Source organism: Lemur catta, chromosome 11 (assembly GCF_020740605.2).
Source record: "Lemur catta isolate mLemCat1 chromosome 11, mLemCat1.pri, whole genome shotgun sequence".
Classification (NCBI taxonomy): Eukaryota; Metazoa; Chordata; class Mammalia; order Primates; family Lemuridae; genus Lemur; species Lemur catta.
In genome coordinates, this window is record NC_059138.1 from 38,300,734 (window position 1) to 38,314,251 (window position 13,518).

A 13,518-nucleotide genomic window follows, 5' to 3' on the forward strand; every position below is an offset into this window, starting at 1 on the left:
ACTTGAGGTCAGGAGCTGGAGACCAGCCCGAGCAAGAGTGAGACCTTGTCTCTACTAAAAATAGAAAAAATTAGCCAGGCGTGGTGGTGCGCACCTGTATTCCCAGATACTCGGGAGGCTGAGGAGGAGGATTGCTGGACCCCAGGAGTTTGAGGTTGCAGTGAGCTATGATGACACCACTGCACTCTAGCCCAGTCGACAGAGCAAATCTCTGCCTCAAAAAAAAAAAAGAACCCTATGCCTGACGGGAATTTTTTTTTTATTATTCTCTAAGAGCTGAGCCAAATTGTGTCTAAGAAAAGGGTAATAGGAAAATATTCCTCAGTTATACAATCACCTCTCAATTTTCTACCCCAGAGAAGAGAAGCACTGGAATGGCTGCCCAAGGGGCAGGTAATCGGGCGCTGACCACGGGAGACAGGGAGGAGAGCTCAGGAGAAGGCCACCCCTTTGATGGGGCGGGGTGAGACAGCAGGTTATGGTGACTGAAAGATCAGAGGTTTTTAATTTATTTTATTATCTCAGCTTTTACCGAAAAGTCAGAAAAGGTTACCTGTGGAATGGACAGATAGGAAACTAAACTTAAAACGAGGAAGATGTGTGTCTTCAAATGCTGATGGCACCCAGCTTGGAGCACGAAAGCACTGGCTTGTGACAGCACCTCTAGACTTATCTTTCAAGCCTCAGGAAGGCAGAGAAGGGCTAATAAGTGTGGAGTCCATCTAATTTATATATTTTAAGAGAAAATGTGTTCTGTTAATTAATGACAGTTAATTGCACTTAAGTTCGTACCTAGGAAAGCTGTGGAATAAAATCATCCATCAATGGTTTGTCACTGCACACTGGAAATTATGATGACTTAGTAAAGAGCTAATTATGCCAGATCAATTAAAGAGCCTCTTGTGATAGCGTGGAAAGGTTCGGGCATGGCTGTCGTGGTCGGGAGTTGCCTGCTGCACAGCTGGGCTCACGGACAAGCTTTGTTCTTTTCAAGTTTGTTAAAGGAGCAGCTTTCCACTGTAGTCAGATCACCCTGACAGGAGAATAAAGGGTGGCTTGAAGGGACTGCTCAGGAAGCAGCAAGGACGGTGAGAACGTGGTTGGGTACTCCAGGGGAGGTGCGATGACAGCCTGGCCCCAGGCAGTGCTGATGGCATGTACAGAAAGGGCCGGGTGGGACAAATATTAAGGTTCCTGGCCAAGGGCAGGGCCCCGGAGAATTGGACAAAGGGAGGAGGAGCCTGAGGAGGCAGGACTGCTAAGCACAGCATTGTTTCTGTAGCACCCTGTCCCCTTCTTTCCTGGCCAAATTTCTCACCGTTCTTTATTGCCCATGTCCCTGGCCACCTTCTTCTCAAAGCCCTTTCTCATTTACTTCCTCTTTGCCAACAACCTGATACACTGTCGTCCTCCCTTTAATCCCCATAACACTTGATTTTTTACCTCGCCTGTGACACTTTCTGTCATCTGCCATAGATTTAAGTTCCCGTCTTCCTCCTGTTCAGTAGTTGCTGTGGGGCCTCCTGTACGGTAGCTTCTTCCCAACTCAACAAACGTGGTACCCTTGTCAGTAAATATTTGTTGAATTGAATGAAATGGATGTGGCCGTTGAAGGGAATTGTAAGATTTCCATTCCTAGAGACAGTTAACCTTTTGTCTAGAATTGTTTAACTAGCATTGTCCACTGAAAATATAATGTGTGTCGCACATGTAACTTTAAATTTTCTAGCAGGCACAGTGAAAAAAGCAAAAAGAAACAAGTAAAATTAATTATTAATAATACAGGCCGGACGCGGTGGCTCACACCTGTAATCCTAGCACTTGGGAGGCCGAGGCAGGTGGATTGTTTGAGTTCAGGGGTTCAAGACCAGCCTGAGCAAGAGCGAGACCCCGTCTCTACTAAAAATAGAAAGAAATTATCTGGACAACTAAAAATATATATAGAAAAAATTAGCCGGGCATGGTGGCGCATGCCTGTAGTCCCAGCTACTCAGGAGGCTGAGGCAGAAGGATTGCTTGAACCCAGGAGTTTGAGGTAGCTGTGAGCTAGGCTGATGCCATGGCACTCTAGCCAGAGCAAAAGAGCGAGACTCTGTCTCCAAAAATAATAATAATAATACAGTCATGCACTGAATAATGACATATTGGTCAATGACGGACCACATATATGATGATGGTGGTCCCGTAACATCATGATACCATATTTTTATGTACCTTTTCCATGTTTAGATATGTTTAGAGACACAAATAGTTATCATTGTGTTACAGTTGCCTACAGTATTCAGGACAGTAACATGCTGTACAGGTTCATAGCCTGGGAGCAATAGGCTATGCCGTCTAGCCGAGGTGTGTGTAGGAGGCTGTACCTGCTAGGTTTGTGTAAGTCCACTCTGTCACGGTTGCACAACAAAATCATCTAACAATGCATTTCTCAGAATGTTTCCCTATCAGTAAGTGATGCATGAGTGTATATTTTCTTTAACTTAATATATCCAAAATACTACCATTTTAACATATAATCAGTGAGATAGTTTACATTCTTTTTTTTCATACCAAGTCTTCGAAATCCTGTGTATGTTTTACACTCACAGCACATCTCAATTTGGACACTAAATTTTCATCAGAAATACTTGATCCATTTTTAGATTTCATGAAAACTAGAGATGGTAAAATAGATTCACATACCCAAGTTATTCCAACTATAATTAGAACATTTTCTAATAACTGAATAAAGTATCTGTTTTTAAATTTTTAATGAACTAAAATTAAATGAAATTTAAAATTCCATTCCTCAGCCACAAGAGCCACATTTTAAGTGTTCAATAGCCACAAGTGACTAGTGGCTGCTGTATCAGGCAGTGCAGTTCTAGACATACAGGCCACTGACCCTGGGTGGATCCCTCTGGTTCTTTGAGTCAAAGGTGTGTTAATGGGTTCTTCTGATCTCTTTACTGTTGTGCTTCCAACACGAGTTGCTAAATTCCAGCCGTAAGGTGGAAGGAACCCTGCTCGTTTCTCATCTTAGCCTGGTGTGGCTGGGTCTGTGGTGGGAACACACACCTGGAGGACCTGCTTCAGGCCTAGCTGAGAATCCCCTGCCAGTTCTGTCCCTTTGCTCCAAAGGAGCTCTGTATCGACCCCTACAGGCCAGGAAAGCATAAACAGTGCCTGCCCATGCAGGTCCACGGCCTTTAGATTGAATTTAACAGCAGGTTAGGGGCACCCTTTCCAAGTAGCTCAAATTCACACGTACAGCAACAAAAACACCACTCTGGTGTTCAGACCGACCTCCTGGCATTCTCATGCAAGGTTAAATGGTCTGTGGTTTTGTTATTTTCTTCCTTCTGTGGCTGAATAGGTTAAAAAAAATAAGTCTGCATTAAAAGAAAGGGGAAAAACAGAGAGGGCCTCACCATGTTACAGCTTTGTCCCCTGCAGAACTGCCTGACAGCACTCACAGACTTCCCAGCGTCCCCAACGCGGCACCAAGGCTCTCAGAGCCCCCTCTCCACTAGTTCACTGTCCTGCTGGTGGGGACAGAGGCCAGAGAGTACCTGGCCAGCGTCCCATGGCACTGATGTCTAAATAGTCCCCAGCGGTGGAGGGAGGTAGGCAAGATGATTAGGTCCCCAGGTGAGAGTCGAGAGAGAATTATGGCTGTTTGGCTCTTCTGAGCTGTGATGAGCATTTTAGCCTTTACTTGTGAGCTCCCACTTAGCCAGGGGACCAGGCCCTGGCACAGTGAGACAGAGTCAGCCAATCTGACTTGACCAGCTGCTGTCACTTTGGCTACCCTGGCCCAGCGTGGTAAGTTGATGAGGACCCAAACCCACCAATGTAGGCTGATGTGGGCAGGAGGCAGGGAGGAGGGAGGAGGAGGTTCTCCTCCCCTGGATGGCTTGTTGCCTTCTCTTTGGGCCTTATCAACCCACACGTGTGTGTTGAATGCTAAATATGCTCAGCTATTAAAAATGCAGGAGATGAGCCTGCTGCTCCAGAAGGAAAATGAGCCAAAGCAAAAGAAAAATCAGCAGGCTCCCTGGGCTCCCTGTGCATGCCCTGCAGCACGGTGGGGGCGGGGCTCCCTCTGCTCAGGTAGGCAGGGCTCTTCTCAGAATGCCCAGAAATGCCAGGCAGGTCCTCCCAGAGTGGCAGGGGCTGCGGGAGTAGGAATACTCTGGAAGTCTTCCCGGCACTTTATGGAGAGGGAAACGATTCCTGAGAGGGGCTGGCCAGACGCCTGTAGGAGAAACACGGGTGGTTTATCTCTTCCTGCCTGGTGCTGGCATGAATGGGGGCAAGACCATGGCTCAGGATTGATGGCTCCCAGAAGACGTGGGGCGTTGTCCCAGGGGTGCCACTCAGGCTGTGAAAATCTAGCCACCCAAAGTGCTGCAGACCTTCCCAGGGACACGACTGCTCTCTACTCTACTCCTCGGCAGGGTCCTCGCCTCTTGCCTCTCCCCCTGCCCTTCCTCCCGTCCACCTCGTGCACCCACCCATGGTGATATGTGCTCCGCTCTGCTCCACTCTTCAGTGGCCCCCAGTTGTTTGTCTACAGAGCAGAAGTTTGACCCCTTTGCAATTAATTGCAGAGGAAGGGGTAGAAAGGGCAGGTGGGTAAGAGAGGGTGGGATCTGGACAGGCTGGAATATTCAAGCATCCAGGGACAAGGGTAGGGGCAGGGGCGGGTGGATAATGTCCCTCCCAGGACAAGGAGGCTGCAGGAACTTAATGTCTAAGTGCTGCCTGCTCCCTGGTTCTCAGATGAGCAAAGGTAAGGACAATGGACAGCTCCTTGGGTGTGCACTCAGCCAACCTTGCTAAGTCACAGAGTGCTCAGAGGAGGGAATGGAGCCTAGCAGGGGAAAGTAAGACTAGAACAGCTGGGGAAGGAAGAAAAGGGCGTGACGGGGGAAGGCGGGGGAGCCCCAGAGATTCGGAGCCAGTGTCCTTCATGGCTGCGTAGCTCCTTATGATTTTCAGATGCTTTCATAGCCCCAATGCCATTTGAGCCTCAAGACTACTCTGTGATGAAGAGGAGAAAATAGGCCGGAAAAGAGATGAAGTGACAGACTGAGATTACAAGCAGAGCTAGACGGAGTGGAGCTGAGACTCCATCCCTGCTCCAGCTCCCACGGCTGCGATAAAGAGCAGCACTCTCAGAGTTACCCGGAGTCAAACCCCATTCCCGCCCTTCCTTTGGCATAGCGACCCGGGCAGCATTTCTAAGCCTCAGGCTCCTCCTCCGTAAAACTGGGGGTGAAGATTAACCACAGTATCTCGTGTGAGTGTGTAACCCAGCGCCCAGCACGTGGCAGGTGCTCCGCGTGACCGCATGCCCCACCTTTGTCCTCACCCCGTCTCTTCTGCCAGGAGCACAGCTGCGGGCTGGTCCTCACCTAAAGCATTTGTTCCTACTGAGCCTTGGTAGAGAGCCAGTTCTGTTGCTATTGTGTATGTGATTTAACCTTCCCTGAGAACATTAATTTATTCATCAAACATTTATTGAGCCCTTCCTAAATGCCACATAACATATAGCTGCTGGGATAATTCCAGAGCGACGTATGCACTAGAACAGGTTCCTGTTGTCAGGTAGCTCACGGTCTGGTCGGAGATACATAGATGTGGAAATGAAACCTTGCCATTGGACAGGATAAGGGTGGCAGAAACACCTAGGAAGGAACAGCTAGCACCGAGACAGAAGAGGATATCTCCTCCAGATCTGGACAGATGGGGCAGTGCTCACCCGGGGAAGGCGGGGGAGTCACAGCGGCAGGAGGGCCCAGCCCACAGACCGGCACAGAGCCAGGCCAGAGCGCTGGTGTTCGAGGAGAAGCCTCGAGAAGTCCAGCGAGGCTGTGGGGGCAGGCGGCTGGGGTGGGAGAGGTGGGGTGGGCTGGGCTGTGAAGGTTGAACTTGGTCCTCTGAGCAGCAGGGAGCCCACAAAGCCTTTAATGGCCGGATTTGCACTGGTGGCTGAGTGCAGAGGGATTAGAACGCACAGAGGGAAAGATGACTGGGGGGCAGGTGGTGCTGCAGCCTGAGCTGATCCGTGCAGAGGGCGCTGTTTTAACAGGCGCTTAAGAGCTGGACTGTGGTCAGGCTGACTTGTGAGTGACTGAGTGTCAGGGAAGAGCCAGGGTGTTTAACTGATTGGTGATGTTGTTGACATGCAGTTGTTTTCAAATACAAAGTGTATTTAATTTGGGACAAAGAATGTCGTGAGTTTGCTGAAGGTCAGTGTGAAGACTAAATTCTTGAAGGTTTTTTAAAAAATGTGCCTTGTTTTCTGGATGGAGGTGGTTTAGATGTGGGGCTGCCTGCCCAGGCCTGGATTCCAGTACTGAAAAGGGAAAAGCAGATGAGTGACACCCAGGAGAGGGAAGGTGCTCCCTGGGGCTGTTCCTCTTGAAGGGAAGCAGGGAGCAGCGGGTGTCCGGGTACCGGCCAGAGGCTGGAGCACTGACAGGTACCCAGGGATACTTCGTTATTTCCCCATCTCCCCACATGCTCAGAAAAAGCTTCTTCAAGGCGGCAGGCTAAGGATGGGAGCCCAGGGTCTCTGCTCAAGGTGCCAGCTCCCAGCCTTCCTGGCAGGGGGATGGAGGATGTTCTGTAAGGAGTTCTCCCGTCTCTGCCCTGAGTCAGTGTTGGCTCCAGGGCTTGAGGGAAACGGCTAATGTCTGGGCTGCACTGCCTGGAAGGCCCTGCAGACAGAGCAGCTTGCAGCTCGAACAGCAGGAGCCAATGACCTCTGGTGGCTGCAGAGGGGAGCGCTCCCGCTTGCTGCTCCGGAGCCCAGCCCATCCTGGGCCAGCTCTGCACCAGCACTCCCTCCAGAACCCACTTGCTTCCTGACCTCCCCCTCCTCTGATCCTGCCCTCAAAGGCTCTGACACCATTTCTGCATTGATGTGTATTTCACTGGCCATTCATTTGAAGCGTGTGGCTTTTAGTTCTCATTTGTGGAGGCAAGGCACTGAGCAGGTGCAGGTGATTTGGTCCAGGGCTGTCCTTAAAACCCTCCCGGACACATTCCCCGAGGCTGCACCCCTGCAGGCACGGCAGATCCCCAAGGCAGCCTGTGTAGCATCATACACCCCACTGCATGAGGACTGTTTTTTATCTTCTCCTCTTCTCAGGCTTACTAATTTTTCCACAGTCTCAGGGCACCAGGACTCCCCAGGAATGGCAGAACCTTTAGCCCCTCATGTTCTCCCAGTGGGTTTGGAGACCACCTTCTGAGCTCCGTGTCTGCGGCAGGAAGCCCTGAATGACAGACATGCAGGAGAGAATAACAGCCCAGCAGGGAGGCCTGTGCCCGGGCCTCCTGCTTCCAGGAAAACTGGAGCAGCCTAGAGGGGCAGCACACAGAGTTGTTTCTCCGGAAGAGGAGACCCCGGATGCCTGATGCACTTCAGGACTGCAGGAGACAGTATGTTTGTATGAGAGGAGGCTGGAGTTCCTGCTGACTCTTCCTCCAGAATGAACTCGCCAGATGGGAGCTTTAACCACTAGTCCAGGCTGGGGCAGCATCTAGGAAACTGGGAATTGAGAAGGAGGTGGGATTGTGAGGTAGGGCTGACGGGTGCTGGAAAAGGGTCCTGCAGTCTGGAAAGACCTCCCGCCTCGTCTGTCTTCCCTCTCACGGCCCCACCCAGAAGCAGCCCCCACCCCAAGTAAATGTGGAAGGCCCCGGCTCCCTGCCACCTCTCTGCTGCGGCTGTCTCTCCCCCACCCGCCGTGGGGCCAGAGGGACTAAGAGAACAAAACAAAAGGGTTCTAATGATGACCATGACTTGCACCCCAGATGTGTACCTGCAAGTGTCAGGGTCAGTGGTGAGAGCAGGTGGTGTGACCCTCTCTGCACTTTTTGTTTAGCTACAATTTCTTGAGGGGCTGCTGTGTGCCCTGCACTGAGCTGAACACATTTTATCTGTCATCTCATTTATTCACTTCAAATATCTGTCAGTATCTTTGTTTTACTGGCAAGGAAACTGAGGCACAGAGCCATGGAGGCCTGAGATATGCCTGTGTGGGCTTTGCACCACATGAGGCTGCCCCTGCCAGGCCAGCCACCCTTCTTCTCATTCTCACGGAAGTCCTGGTGGCTGCCCTAGGCCCTGGAACCAGAAGCCCGATGGCTGTCCCAGCCATGCATGCAGCAATGGAAAAGGCAGGAACTGGATCTGGGTTTGTTTGACTTCAAAGCCTGTATTCCTGACCCTTCTCCTAAGCTGCCTTGCAACACCCTCCATGTCTGTGAGCTCCCCAGAGTGCTGGCAAGGCACAGCCCCCCCACCCCATTCAGCCTTACTCGTCCTCCCTGAATTTATCTTACCTGTTTCTGGCCATTTTCACAATTCATCCAAGTCAGCTTCTTCATTTCCACGCAGCCTCCCGCCCACCTAACTGGCTCAGGGGAAATCCCACGTTATTCTCAGCAGCTAATCACCTCTTCACCTAATTGAGGAACGGGGTCTTGGCGCCTTGTCCAAGTTGCTGATGAAGATGCTGTAACCTTGGCCCGCAGTGGGCCCCTGCTGAGCTCTGCTTGGTACCAGTCTGGGCTGGAACGAGACCCTGCTAACCCATTTCTTTTTTGGCCTCTGCTGCCAGGAGCTCTTACCCCAGTAGCTGTGTGGTCTGACCACATTTCCCCAGCTTACTGAGGGTGTGTTATGTGGGAGAGAATCCAAAACCGTGCAAAGGCCACGAGAGATTAGACCCTGTGCTTCCTCCCTGACCACTAGGCTTGACACTCAGCCACAGAATAATGTTATAATAGATTAACCTGGCAGATTTTCTTATTTACCATGCTCTGGGGTAGGATACCCTGTTTTCTGTTTGCTAAAAATGTTTACAAATTGGGTTTCTGAAAGTTTTCCCAATATTTTTCCAGATACAAAAAAAAGACGCCGTTTATTCACTTGTCAGGATTTATGTAACACTACTACTGTATGTGTCATACCATGGTAGGACTTGGTGGCTCTGTTATTTACCCTGATTCTTAGTGATTGCCCAACACCCAGCCTTCCAGAATATCCCAAGTATTTCTTCAACTAAAAGAATTTAGATTTAATATAAATAATTTCCTTGTAGCAGCCTCTAAAATGTGTCCAAGAAAGCCAAATAGAATTCCCTCTCCAAGAGCATTTTAAAAGAAGGTAAATTCCTTTTTATTTGGAATGACTTAATGCTATCACTGCTTGGAAGGCAAGAGGCTGGGTGAGATGGCCCAGGACCTGCCAGTGAACCAGAGATTCTCAGGATTGTGCCAGCCCAGTAGCATAGGCACATGGGCTTTTGTCGAAGGAGCTGGTAGAAGAAATCAGACAGCTGAGAACTCTCGTCAGACACATAACCCACAGCACAAATACCATATGTCTTCAGGCTCCTGCCTGTCAAATCCATCTTTACCCCACTCTGGTAAGTGAAGAAGGGCTGGCAATAATTTCTGCAGACCTAAAGACTTTCTGAACCATTCTCTTAAGGCATATCTGTTGATGACAAAAGATTAGATTGTGATCACCCCAAAAGCATAGCTGGCAGGAGGGCAGCTGGCCCTAGGCACGTTGGTGGCATTCACAACAGCTCTGTCATGATTCTCCACCTCTGCTCTTTTGCAGACATCATGGGGCAGGGAGGGGAATCTCTTGTGGCCAAGAAAACCGTTTTTCTTAAATGCAGAGGATCTAGAAAGATAAATTCAGACAGGCCAAGCACACAGGAAGAAGCCATGGGCAGCCAAGGCAGCACAGAAGAAACAGAAGGTAGACCTCGCCCCCGTGCAGCAAGGGGGATGAGGGAAGGTGTTCTCTGCATTGGGATCCCTTCCCACGATGGAGACTGAGGCACAGAGATAATGAGGGAATAACTACTCCCTCTGAATGAGACGCAGCGGGGGACAAACTGCAGTCCTGGGCTCCCTGAAAGACTTCATCCCAAGCGAACAAAACAGACATTATGAAAGCAGCAGGGGAAGAGCAGGGACTCATCCTTCCCTTCCAAACACTGCTCCTCAAAGAAGGGGCAAGAGCTAGTAGATAAATGCAACTAATTGCGAGACTTGGGGAAGTATGTAAATTCATCCCTTGAGGCCCAAGGGGGAGGAACTTTAGGGGGCTTTGGCTAACCTCAGGGGTAACCACCAGGCTGGTTTATCACCTAAGCAACCAGAATAATAAATCGCTTCGTCAGTCATCTGGGTATTGCCAAGTAACCACCCCCTCTCGGCTCCTCACCGCACACGGAGGTGTTTGAGTTACGGCGATTAGACACAGAGAAGATGGAAGATGCCCGTGCTGTGAAAGCTGGGGTCAGAATCCTTTGGCTGCTGTCCAAATGGAAAAAAGTTAAACCTGTCATTCAGCGTCCACTGCCATCTGGAAGGGGCCTTTGCCTGCCTACGGCTGGGAGGCTTTCCTGGCCAAGGATGGTGGTGGCGAGGAAGCGAGGGGAATATGCAGGGTCAGTGGGAGAAACGGGAGACATTTCCCAGGTGGTGCTTCCCTGCAGCCGCCCTGTCACACTCGGAGCACAGGCACAGGCAGGGACCTGAGCAAAACTGAAGTGGGGGCACAGGGCTCTTAATAGCTTGTTTGTTTGTGTGTTTTTTCACAAGAAGATTCAGAAGGGAATTAATGGGTTCTCGTGTCAGCTGGATCTTTTTGCTTAAAAAAGATTGGATCTCTGGGATTGGTTCTCCAAATCGTGTGGCACCATCTTGCGATCATTTCCTCCTTTGTTTATCGGTTTAGGGTCTCTGGGCTGCTGCCAGTGGTGGTGAAGATAGGAGACAATGCTCGGATGGACGATGGCTGCATTTATCCTGGGGGAGGAGGGTGGCAAGGTCAAGTAGGAGTGGTTTTCACCTCTCTTTCTCCCTCTCTCTCTCTCTTCTTCTGGGGAGGTGTTTGGCCTTTCCCACTATCACTGAGCTGCCTACCTCTTTGTCCAGGCCAAAGGGAGCTTAGCTTAGAGAGGAAGCTTTTGAGGGAGAGAAGAGACATCATAGAAAAAGATATTGGGGGCAGCTCCGGGCTTCTCCTTCCCTCTGTCTATAGCCCTTCTCCATTAGCTAATGAGCGCCCTTAGAATCCCCACCCAACAGAACTCAATCTCCCTTCTCTTCCTCCTGCCACGATGTCGCCCACTTACCTCGCAGCAGGGGCCTTTACTCCCTGGCTCAGCGCTTTACCAACTTACCTGGCCTTTGGAATCTTTGAGACATTCTTGGTCAGGCTTTTTCTCCCGCCACCTGCCACTCTTCAGCCCAGAGGACTGCACATCAGGCTCTCTTCCCTGTTTCTCCTGGGCTCCATCCTGCATCCAGCCGAGTTCTCAAAGCATGGACAGTGCAGGGTAGGAACGGGCCATACTGGTTATGTAGCGGAAAAAATTCCTAATTAGTCACCCACATCAGGTGGCCTGGCTGAAGCTCAGTCACACACAATTGGGAAGAAGCGTCACCAAAGAGATGGGTCAACTGGCCCAGTTCCAAATGTTGGGATCCAGTGCACCTGTGGCTGCCTTGAGGAGCACGTCTGGAGCTGGACATGAACTTGAGGAGAAATGCAGACTGTACTGTGAGCATTTGAGGAGTGCTTGGCCCAGTTTTAAACTTTATTTCAGTTTGTACAATTGCTCTGGATTTTTCTGTGCCAGGCATCATACCTTTGTCTGCCAAGGTCATGAGTATTCAACATATACCCCTGGCATTTTGCATGGGAACTCGAGGCCCTGTGTTTACTCATACCAGCTCATGCAACAAAGGCTAGATCTGGAACTTAGAAGTCCTAATTTCCTTTCTTGAAGTAACTTAGCTTCACAAAGAAATATACCAGAGCACCTTCTTACCTGGCTAGTAATTCACATGTTCATACCAACACTTGAAATTTGATTTTTTTTCCCTAAAGCAATAAGATCTAAGTCAACAAATCAGAACAAGGGTGAGAAATTAAATCAATAAAAGCTTTTTGAGCAGGTTATTGTAATATGTATTTTTAAAGTCAGGTTTATTGATGTGTAATTTAGGTTGTAAGAGTTTTGTAATTTGCGTTATTTATAGTTTGTACGTTTAAAAATACTTAATGTGGTAAAGTACATATAACATAAAATTTACCATCATAACTCTTTTTAATGTACAGTTCAGTAGTGTTAAGTACGTTCACATTGTTGTGCAACCAGTGTTCAGAACGTTTTTCATCTTGCAAAACTGAAACTCTACACTCATTTAACAATTGCCCGTTCTCCACCCCCAACCTCTGGCAACTGCTGTTCTATTTCCTATCTCTATGAATTTGACTACTCAAGGTATCTCATGTAAGTGGAATTGTACAGTATTTGTCTTTTTATGACTGGCTTATTTCACTTATCATAATGTCCTCAAGGTTCATCCACGAGTCAGAATTTCCTTCTGTTTTAAAGCCAAATAGTGCCACATACAGTTTTTCCATTCATCTGTTCGTGGACATTGGGTTGCTTCTTCCTTTTGGCTATTGCAAATAATGCTGCTGTGAACATGGGTGTGCAAATATCTCTTTGAGACCCCGGTTTTTTTAATTGAGTGAAGGAATGAGCCTGGAAGAATCCTTTTTTTCTTTTTTTTATTTGAGACAGAGTCTCGCTCTGTTGCCCAGGCTAGAGTGCCGTGGCATCAACCTAGCTCACAGCAACCTCAAACTTCTGGGCTCAAGCAATCCTCCTGTCTCAGCCTCCCGAGTAGCTGAGACTACAGTCGTGCACCACCATGCCTGGCTAATTTTTTCTATTTTTAGTAGAGATGGGGTCTCACTCTTGCTCAGCCTGGTCTCGAACTCCTGACCTCAAGCCATCCTCCTGCCTCGGCCTCCCAGGGTGCTAGGATTACAGGCGTGAACCACCACAGCCAGCCATGGAAGAATTATATATTACATAGTTTTACTTTTTTTTTGTTTTTGAGACAACCACCCCAGCTAAAGTGCAGTGGCATCATCATAGCTCACGGCAACCTCAAACTCCTGAGCTCCAGCAATCCTCCTGCCTCAGCCTCCTGGCAGCTGGGACTATAGGTGTGTGCCACTGCACCTGCACCCAGCTAATTTTTCTATTTTTAGTAGAGACAGGGTCTTGCTCTTGCTCAGGCTGGTCTCAAACTCCTGACCTCAAGTGATCCTCCTGCCTCGGCCTCCCAGCATGCTAGGATTACAGGCGTGAGCCACCGTGCCCGCCACAGTTTCACATTTTTTATCATTTGAAAAGAATCAGAAATGCAGCACTAATTTCACCGGGTAATATCTGCACAGCTTCTTAGTGTGCTGACTCTTCAAGGGCTTCTTGTGCCATTCTTCGGCGATATGTGAGTGCTTTGAGAATTGCCATGAAATATAAAGCAGCAGCAGTTCAGCTCTATCTCAGAGACTGAGGTGCTCTGATCAAGGACGGAACCGGCAGTGGCACCGTGTGTTACTGAAAACCACCATTCCAGGCCCACACCACCTTTCCCCGAGCCAGGAAGGCACATGGACCAACGGAG

At 49.3% G+C, this 13,518-nt stretch overlaps 1 protein-coding gene across 11 annotated transcripts in view; it reads left to right on the forward strand.

The window, feature by feature from the left end:
* The window catches only part of ATXN7L1 (ataxin 7 like 1), a 229,574-nt gene that overhangs the window by 180,683 nt on the left and 35,373 nt on the right, over positions 1 to 13,518 (forward strand). The window lies entirely within an intron of this gene.